Source organism: Capsicum annuum, chromosome 7 (assembly GCF_002878395.1).
Source record: "Capsicum annuum cultivar UCD-10X-F1 chromosome 7, UCD10Xv1.1, whole genome shotgun sequence".
Taxonomy (NCBI): domain Eukaryota; kingdom Viridiplantae; phylum Streptophyta; class Magnoliopsida; order Solanales; family Solanaceae; genus Capsicum; species Capsicum annuum.
The window spans coordinates 212,902,525-212,912,738 of NC_061117.1; the positions used below are offsets into that span (position 1 = coordinate 212,902,525).

The following is a 10,214-nucleotide window of genomic DNA, read 5'->3' on the forward strand; positions in this document are numbered from 1 at the left end:
ATTTATGTGTATATTATTGGCACATACATCCTACTCCCTGTAATTGTGCAGTATTGGTACTGCACTTTGTTTAATTGTGCAGATAATGTTGCTAGTTAGTTACCACTGTGCAGATAATATTGCTAGTTAGTTACCTGGTCATAGGATTAGGATTGCACGTTTATTATTTAGAGTCCACTAGGAATACGCCTCGTGTAATATAAGAGATACTGTTAATATTTGCTTGTATTTAAAGTTCCTCTGCACATCGTAAATAAACGGTAGCTTTCACACTCTACTCATTCTTATATGGAATTAGAAGTCTTAGCATACTCTAACGAGTAAGATTTTTTTTCTCTCCCACCCACCCTCCACAAATGGCAGACACTCCTCGAGTTGTTAATGTTGACAACAACGTCGGCCCTATGGTTGTTCAATTTAATCCTGTGTCCCAATTGCCCATAAAATTACATTGCAACCACAATTTTACAACGTGGAAGGTGCAATTTTCCATGCTTATGCATGGTCATGATCTCTATGGTCATCTTGATGGGTCTACACCTTCCCCATCTCGCACTATCACCACTGGCACAGTCCGTAGTGCCAATCCTGCGTTTACTCTTTGGTTTCGACAAGACCAGCAAAACTCATTCAAAACACACTTATGGCATCTGTTGATCCAACAATTGCCACAACTGTTGCAACGGCTAACTCAACAAAGAAAGTCTGGGATGCACTGCACATCACCTATGCGAACAAGTCCCAAACCAAAATTTTGAGTCTACGTGATCAACTTATGTGTCTGACCAAAGACTCCCATTCAGTCACCGAATATTTGCAAATTATTCGATCTATTTCTGACAAACTCTCTACTGCTGGTGCTTCGGTCTCCAACTCTGAACTTATTTTCAAGATCCTAAGTGGTCTGAGTCTAGAGTTTCGTGAGATTTTTGGTGCAATCCATACTTGTGACTCCACTATTACTTATGAAGAACTCTACGAAAAGTTTCTGGATCATGAGCTTTTCTTTCGACATGAAGAATTTAAAAAGTTCTCAATTAGATTACTGTTGTTGCTGCTACCTCCAACAAGTCTGTTATTTCGAATAATCGCACCAATCGTCGCTCCAACAATAACAATGGCAACAACCAATAATGGAGGTCCAACAATTACTTTACTTCACCCAATCAACGGCGATCTTCGACCACCAACAACTCTTCTGATAGTGTTCGCTGTTAGTTGTGCAACAAACCCAGTTATGTTGCAAGTATTTGTCAATTAAAATCTCACAACCACTTTGAGGCGAAGCCCAATTATGTTTCAGTATTACAGGCATCAGAAAATCCTTGGATTCTCGATTCTTGAGCGTCTCATCATATCACTGCCGAACCTTAAAATTTACAGCAATACAATGGTATGGACCAGGTCTTCATGGGTGATGGTAAAACAAATACCAATAACTCACACTGGTTCAACTCAATTAAATTCATCAATTAAATCTTTCAAACTCTCTCACACTCTCTGTGCTTGTAATACCTTGTACTTTTCCTAGCAAATTTCATCTTAAGAATGTCTAGTATTGTCTTCTAAATTGAATAATGATTATTCCATGAGAAATTTTCACGATTTTCACTTTTTGTCATGTGGAAAATTCAATAAGCTTTCCATCGATATAAGATTCGCCCAAATCCGATAACCGGGTCAGAAGTTACGACTATTTCAAGTTTTCGTCGTAAAACAGCGCCACATTAATCAATGGCGCTCCGCGCCACAAGAGGAAATGGCATTTGGCAAATTCCAGTAGGGGACCGTGATTATGGTGCATCGCGCCAGGGTCCAAATTCAGAATTGTCCTTTTCCAGTGTCTTAGCGCGATTTTCTCCACGTCGTGCCAAAGTTCCAGGTCGTAAAAGAAGGGGCAACGCAATGGCTCTGCATCGCGCCATCCCTTAATTTTCCAATTGTCAAATTTCAGTGATACGGCACGATAGCGCCGCGTCGCGCCAGGGGTTCAATTCGTAAATTTTTTACTGAAATTACAAAACGCGTCTAGGGTTAAAAGAGTTAATTTCCCACCCCTATTTAAGCCCTTTAACACGTGATTCAACCAATTTTTACCCAAAATACACTCTCTTCTCTCAAATTTCTCTCAAGAACAAGGTAGGGTTTTCATAGAAGATCCAATTTCAAGAAAGTTTCACCGTTAATCTTCATGAAACCACGAACTAAGGTATGCGTAGTATTCATTCATGGACCCCTTTCGTCCATGAAACCCAAGAATCTCTTTCTTTAAGTTTAAGTTTATGGATTTCTTTATGAATTTCATGTTGGGTTAGTTTTGTTTATGTTGAGAATGATCAATTGAATTCAAATTCATGTTGGGTGATCAATTTTATGTGGAATTGATTTGTATAGATGTATATTTATGTAAACCTATGAATAAACCCTAAGATGATGAAATTAGAGATGAATCATGATGATTAATTGTTGTATAATGTTGTTTACATGTGTTATGCCTACCATGTGTTTGATTAAATGTCTAGATGAAGGAACAATGCCCAACTAGTATGATATCATGAAATCCCCATGTATGTACAAATTATGCCTATCACATGTTTTGATGGAATTCTTCTATAAATGTATTATGGATTATGATGTTAGTTATATGTTCAAGTAAGTTATGCTTGGTCAGTTTTTCTTCCATCGAGTCCTGGGGGTACTTGTACCCAAAATATTAGCTGTATGCCTAGAGTCATTTCATGTTTCCATGATACTCTCATTCAAGCTATGAATCCTTAGACTTTAGACAGTTTTATGACTCAGGAAATTCCATGATCTCATGAACTCAGTCAATTGTCAAATATCAGTAATATGTCATCAGTCAACGGAAATTCAGTAATTTAGTTCATGTTCAGTTCAGTAAATTATTTTCAGTGTCTATTCAGATGGGAGTAGAAATTAGCATCGAGTGAAATCCAAGGAGGGGAACTCACCTGTTATGTGAGGGTGTGATTCTTAGAAGCAATCCTTACGTTTCAGAACTATATAGCCAGCATAGGTTGAGACATCATAGCTGCTATATGAGAGTAGATGAGGTGGCTTAACCTGCTATATGAGGGTTCCTACTATTCTCACTAGATTTACCTGTTATATTAGGGTCACTCACATGTTGTCCTTACCAGTGGAGCGGTATTGACACCCTTTCAATCAGGGCATAGATTGGAACCCAGTTCATCTATAATGCATCATTTGGGGCATGTCGGTTAGATGACTACCTCTCACAGTTTCAGTATCAGTCTCAGTAAAAGAACTCAGATAGTTCCACCAAATTCAGGACTGTCTGTTACAGTTATTCACGTTATCAGTTATATTCAGATTCAGTAATCATGTTATCACAATATTAGTGTCAGTTGTTATGTCCCATGTATGTATTCTCACGCTCATGATAGTTAGTCAGTTATTATTATTGTTTATGCATATGAACCCCATGCATTCATCCTACCTCACATGCATACCAGTACATTCAAAGTACTGACGCATTTGTGCTATAGTGTCTTATACCATAGGTTTAGAGACAGGAGCTCCAGATCAGCAATAGATTCCAGTTTCAGCAGTCAGAGTTAGAAGTGAGTCCTCATTATTCGAGGGCATGATTATTCCCTATTATCTCATTAATTAGTTTATTAGTTGGAGTTAGTTGGGGACATGTCCCATCAGCTCCTTACTAAGACAGTTCAGTCAGTTAGAGGCTTTCTAGACTATCATATTTCAGACTTTAATATTTTCAGTTTGTTTAGGGTATTCTATTATCTCACACAGATGTTATATTATTTAGATTATGTTCAGTGTTGAACCTTATGGCCTTTCAGTACATGTTTTCGCATTATTATGTCATATTATGCAGTGTACAGGTACAGATATCAGTCATGGGTTAGCTTGTGGTCCTTCGAGGTCATGAGCACCGTGTAGCATTCCGGTTCAGCAAATCGGAGCATTACAATGCTCCTAGCATTAAACGCAATTTACTCCCTGTCTTTAAATTTTGTCAAGAAAACCTAACCTCTATTGAATTCTTTTCCATTCATTTTTTGTGAAGGACTTGGAAACGCAGACTCCATTGGTGCACGGTCAGAATAAGACGGTCTCTATGAGTGGTCAAATTTACCCTCCATGTTGTTTCCTCACATATATTTGGCCTCCACCAGCACACCCATTTCTACTGGCATAGTCGGTTGGGTTATCCAAATTGAATAAATTCTCGCTACCTTGCTCGTGAGAAAAAATTAAGTTTGTAATTCTTGTTCCTCAAATAAGGCTCATTGCCATCCTTTTAAACATTTTAGTTTATCAAGTAGCAAACCATTTCAAACAATATTTAGTGAGTTATGGGGTCCTTCTCCAGTTCAATCGATTGAAAAAAAATTATACTATTGTATTTTTGTGGATCAGTATACCTGATACACCTGGCTTTACACATTAAAAAATAAAAGTGAGATTGTTTTATTCCTTTTGAGTTTCTTTTGGTGAGAAAAAGGTTTTGATCTTAAAACTATTTCAAGAAAAAGTTGAGAAAATTTTGAAATAATTTTAAAAAAATTTACAGAGTCGCCACTTGATTTTTATAGAAAAAATCATGAAAAAAATTTAAAAGAGTTTCAAAGGTTCAAAAACAGAAATAAACCTTTAAAACTAGAGATTCTGGGTAAGGATTCAATTAACGCCCTAAGAAGGTTTTTAAGGCACTTAGGCGCGTCCGTTTAAAACGGTTACCAAAAAGAAACTAACTTGACTAATTAAAGCAACTAATTTTTGCAAAGACTTGATTTTATATTAAAATTATTTATTTAAACATTTAAAAATGATATTTATTTGTTCAAATGAGAAAAGAACTAGCTTGAAATACACTAAGTTGCCATTTCTTTGGGACTTTAATAAGAAAACAATTTTTTGTCTTTGTTATAGAAAAAAAAGAAGAAAATTTGCCTTATTATTATTAAAACCATAGAAAGTCCGAATAACACTTTTCGGAAAAAACATTAAGTGCGCATCATATTACAAGTATCTTATTAATTATAAAAGGTTAGAATTTACAAGAAAAATTAATTTCTTGAGTTTGAGCAAAATTAATTTAATGCGGATAAACTATTAGTCACATGAGCAAAATAAAGTATTATTTTAAAAATATTTAATCTTTAAACGACTTATTGTAAGAGGAAAATTGAAGGAACTAAATAATCCGTTCTAGACAATATAAAATTGTGTGAAGGAAATATGAATTAGGTAAAATAAAATTAAGATAAAATAAAATGAAAATACTTTTAGGGGATTTGTCTAGGTTAATTGATTAAAATATTAGTTAATATAAATAGACAATACAAGCTACAAATAAGCAAAATGAGCTACAAAAATGGATATAAGAATGGAAAAATTACATGAATATATAATTTAAGCATTAATGTTACAAAAACTACCACTAGTTTTTTTTATTTACAAAAGATATCTTTTATTTACAAAATCTACCACTAAAAGCAGTTTTTTATAGCAAGCATATGCGTGTGGGATTCCCACTGACTTATATTACCCCCCACTCCCAACAAACCCTAAAATAACCTATCAAGAAATATGACTTTACACGGGGCTAAAAAGCTGAGAAAGAGAAGGTTTGGGTTAAGAATTCATGCCAATGATGACAACAAGCAAGATGAAACAATAGTGTGTAATCACTTGGCTTTCTTTGTTGTCCATGTCCCCACTCTTTCACGAATTGCACCACCACTGCCATTTTTCCGTCTTCCTCATCCGCCGCAGCAACCCTTTTGATATTCTTCCCCTTAGGTTTCAACATAATCTTGGAAGACATGATCGTAGTTTCCTTAATTTTTTTTGGGCAGAGTTTTGATAGAACACCGTTTGTTCATTGGTCAGTATGTTTTGTGATTTGTATTTTGGATACGGTGGAGAATTCGATGTTGTGGCTACAACGGTGGTGGATATGATTTTTGATGGAGGTTTTGGATTTTTTCTCAATGTTTGTTACTACTGATTGTTTTTCGAAATTTTTTCGATGACACCGGCAAGTGAAGGATATCAATGATTTTATGGCATGAAATGTATAAGAAATTGGTGTATTATGGTTTATGAATTGTACAGAAATTGGTGTATGAATTGTATAGAAATTGATATATGAATTGTATAGAAATTGGTGTATCACCATCTTTATGGTGTCTGAATTGTATAGAAATTGGTGTATTACCAGCTTTATGGTGTCTGAATTGTATAGAAGTTGGTGTATCAACAGTTTTATGGTGTCTGAATTGTATAAAAATTGGTGTATCAATATTTTTATGTTGTTGAATTGTATAGAAATTGATGTATTAATAATTTTGTATCAATAATTTTATGGTGTTTGAATAATCTAGAAATTAGTTTATCAATAATAATCATTTTATGGTGTCGAAAATATATAAAAATTGGTGTATCAATAATTTTATAGTGTTCAAAATATATAGAAATTGGTGTATCAATAATTTTATGATGTCTGATGTATATAAAAATTGGTGTATCTATAATTTTATGGTGTATTATAAATTTTATATAAAAATTGGTGTATTAATAATTTTATGGTGTTCAAAATGTATAAAAATTGGTGTATTAATAATTTTATGGTGTATGATTTATATAAAAATAGGTGTATCAATAATTTTATGGTGTGTGAAATTTGTATAGAATGTGGTTTGAATCAACCGGAGAATTTACTATCATTAATGATGTTTTCTCCTAAAAAATATTAAAAATTAAGGTCAATTTAATTAAATAAATTAAATCTGAAAACATAAAACAACTATCAAATAAATGTAGTGTTTTTTTGTTTGCCTTATTTATTATTTTTGAAAAAAATATTGATGAAAAACAAAATAGGAGAATTTGTAGGGAAAAATATCAACTATTAAGTTGCCCCCTTAAATCATGCTATTTTATTTATTGTCTTTTATTTTTTCTTTTACCTTATTTGGTAGATTTTGTTATATTTCTATTGTTATATTTTGTAAAATAGAAACTATGGGTAGTTTTTGTAATATTGACTCTTAAAGTGTATATTTATGTGATTTGCCATATAAGAATTGAAATTGAACCCTTAATTGGCCCATCAACAAAGCTGCCCATTTTTGGGCTTAAAATTATGGACTTTGCTCCATTTTCTGAACTGTATACCAGCTATATATCACAGCTCTTTCCCCTGCGTTTTTCATGTATATCTCCAAGTATACACTGTATATCAGTGTGGAAATCAACATATTTCTTCTCCATCTTTTATTATACACTGGGGGACAGTGTTCAGTTACTGTTTGCGGTGTATACGCGCTATATATCAGTGTATACCAGCCTTGTTTCTTCAAATATTAGACCATTTCGGATTCATAGGATGCTTGGACTAGACGGTGTTCGAATGCAAGGATATGGGGAGTCCCATTGGACTCATCCGGAAGAGTTCATGTAAGGAGAAGAAGAGATAAAGATTAGTATGCGTCTTAAGCTATATTTGTATTGAAACATAACTTCGTAAAGGAAAGGAATGGAATATTTTAACACTTTAGTCAAAAATGCAAATATTCAAAGAATGCTTGGTTGCCAAACTGTATTGAAACAAAAACATGCACAAGTAATCATAGAATATGCATGGATCAAGTCCCTAAATTTTAATTAATATCACTAATGTGACTAAAACAAAAGAAGAGAGATCATGCTACAAACTTGTTCTAGTTATCATTTAAAACAGAGAATGAAAACAAACAAACAACAACAACAAAATCATTTAACACAGAAGCAGAAAACTAATCAAGCCAAACCAACATGAATTTGTAAGCATTTTTTTTTAAGAATTGAAGCAGTAAAGACGAGGCCGAAAATATTGAATCAAGAATCACACACAAAAGGGAACAAACTTTGACAAATCCTGACAGTGAACTTAAGATCCAAAGTGAAAAAAGTTAACTTAAAATCCTAAGTCAAAGCACAACAATAGTGAAATCAAAATAAAGTTGTACTTTCATACTTGATCATTGATTTTTCAGAAGAAAGGATAAGGAAACAACGCACATACAAGTCACATGGTTTTAGCAAAACAAAAATTTATCCATATCAACTTCCACGCGATATCATAAGGATATATAAGAAAAGTTTACTTACGAACAAAGAGAGAATTAGGCCAATGTATCTAACCTCAAAATAGCATTCATGAATCCAACAAAAAGAAACATCTCATAAACAACATAAACCTGTTAATTAGCTTATGAGGAAAATTCATTGCTTGTTTGAAAGATTTTATTTTTTCATCATTCCACCCTTTTAAAATCTGAAAACATTGCACAAGGAACATCGAAAAGAGGCTTGAAATCCGAGCAATCTAACATACTAAGCATAACAGAATCAAGCTAACACAAAAAAAAACAAAAAAACGCAGCACACTGTTTTGATCGATACCAAAGTAAGGCAGTAATTAGAAAATAATCAGTGAAGAAAAAAAATCATGAATAAACACCGACTAAACGGAGAAAGCAGTAGATTCAAATACACGTTTCGCACGAAAATTCTATGACCTTCGAGACCTCTTGAGCGCATAATTCCACCGTTAACACACTTACAATACGAGTGATATGAAAAAGAAAAGAAGAAGAAGCAATGAACTAAAACGAGACGTGATTTTACCTTTTTTCGGGCAGCGAAATTGGGACGACGAATGGACGACTTCAAACTGGTGTTTCTTCGGGAATTTTTTGGCTGCGTAGGATTAGAAGCACGCGCCTCCAGAATCCTCAATTTTCCCCCAAAAAATCCTCCTCCTTCTCCTCTTCTTTCAACCTCTATTTATAGGGGAACATTGGGGTTTTGAATTTTTGAAAACAATGATCTTAAATCCGAATTTCGGAATGATTTTTTCAGAGAATTGGAGTCCATAATGAGACAAAGACCAGTCTTTGAAATTCAGTAGAAAACAAGCTCGCACAAAGGAAGAGATACATATCCGTTGTATCTTGCTCAGAACAGAGGAGCACAAGCTGAAAAGAGAAAAGTGAGAAATTTTTAGCCATTCTCGACTGTAACTGTAGGAGGGGTAAAAGGGTAATAGGCGGGGGTCAGGGGGTCTGTCGTTGATGCCGGGTTGAGGATTGACGGGTTCGGGTTAGGGTCGGGTTTTCGTTGAAGTCGTTGCTGTTTGTTGCGTTGAAATTGTTGTTGCTGGGGTTGGAGTTTGTACGGCCTTTGCTGATAACGTTGAATTGCTAAGGGGAAAAGGATGTGGAGCTGGTTTGTCGATGGTCGCTGTTGTTACAGCGTTGGTATTGTCGTTGGTGTACGTTGCTGTGATGACAACGTTTTGGTCGTTGGCTGTTGTTGAATTGAGTAAGAAGTGGGGGTGTATATAGGTTGGGTTGGTTTGGATTTTCATTAAAATATAATCAAATTAATAATGTCGGTTTTTTAAATTTATAAACCAAATCAAATCAATATACAATAGGTTTTTATATTTCGATTTTAATCGGTTTTTCGGTTTTTTTCTCGATTTTTTTACAATTATAATGTGACTGAAGAAAAAATTAAATGTTTTCACTAAAAAGATTAAAAAAAAATAATGGCCATAGAGTAGTTCCAATTAAAATTAAGTTGGCAAATTACTAAGACATTTAAACTACTATCTCTCAAAGTAATATTATATGAATACTCAGTGGTTCAATTTGTAAGTCATTAGTCACAATAGCTTGTCTGAAAGTTTCCTTCACATAAAATGTGAGCATATAGAAGAATGAAGAATTGAAGACAACTTATTAAAAATTTAACTCCATAAAATAATTAACTATAACATAATTCCACAAGAAAAAAAGAGAAAGAACAGAAACAAACCTAAATCAAAATTTGACGAATGAGGAGAATGAGAAAAGTAAGATGAGGAAATAATGAGAACTCTCTGAAAACTTGGAAAATAAAATGTAAAGTGAAGCAATTGAAGAGTTGTAGGTTTTTATATTAATATTGAGTTTTATATTAATCTGTTACTAATGGATAAATATTAGGGAAAAAGACACCGATAACACCTAAAACTAAAATAATATCATAAAAATAACACTCAAAATTAAATACCCTATAAATAGCCACAAACTAATTTCACTAGTTAACCTTCACTGTCATACGCTTAAACATAATCGAAAATGTCGTTAAAGTAACTTTCTCTTTCTTTC

At 33.7% G+C, this 10,214-nt stretch overlaps 1 long non-coding RNA gene across 1 annotated transcript; it reads right to left on the reverse strand.

Annotated features, from left to right (window-relative positions):
• Positions 1-7,100: 7,100 nt before the first annotated feature.
• Positions 7,101-9,374, reverse strand: LOC124900107. Its single transcript, XR_007057841.1, has 2 exons — positions 8,686-9,374; positions 7,101-7,411 (listed from the first exon to the last, which is right to left on the reverse strand). It is a non-coding gene; the product is annotated as an uncharacterized LOC124900107 (long non-coding RNA).
• Positions 9,375-10,214: the final 840 nt, after the last annotated feature.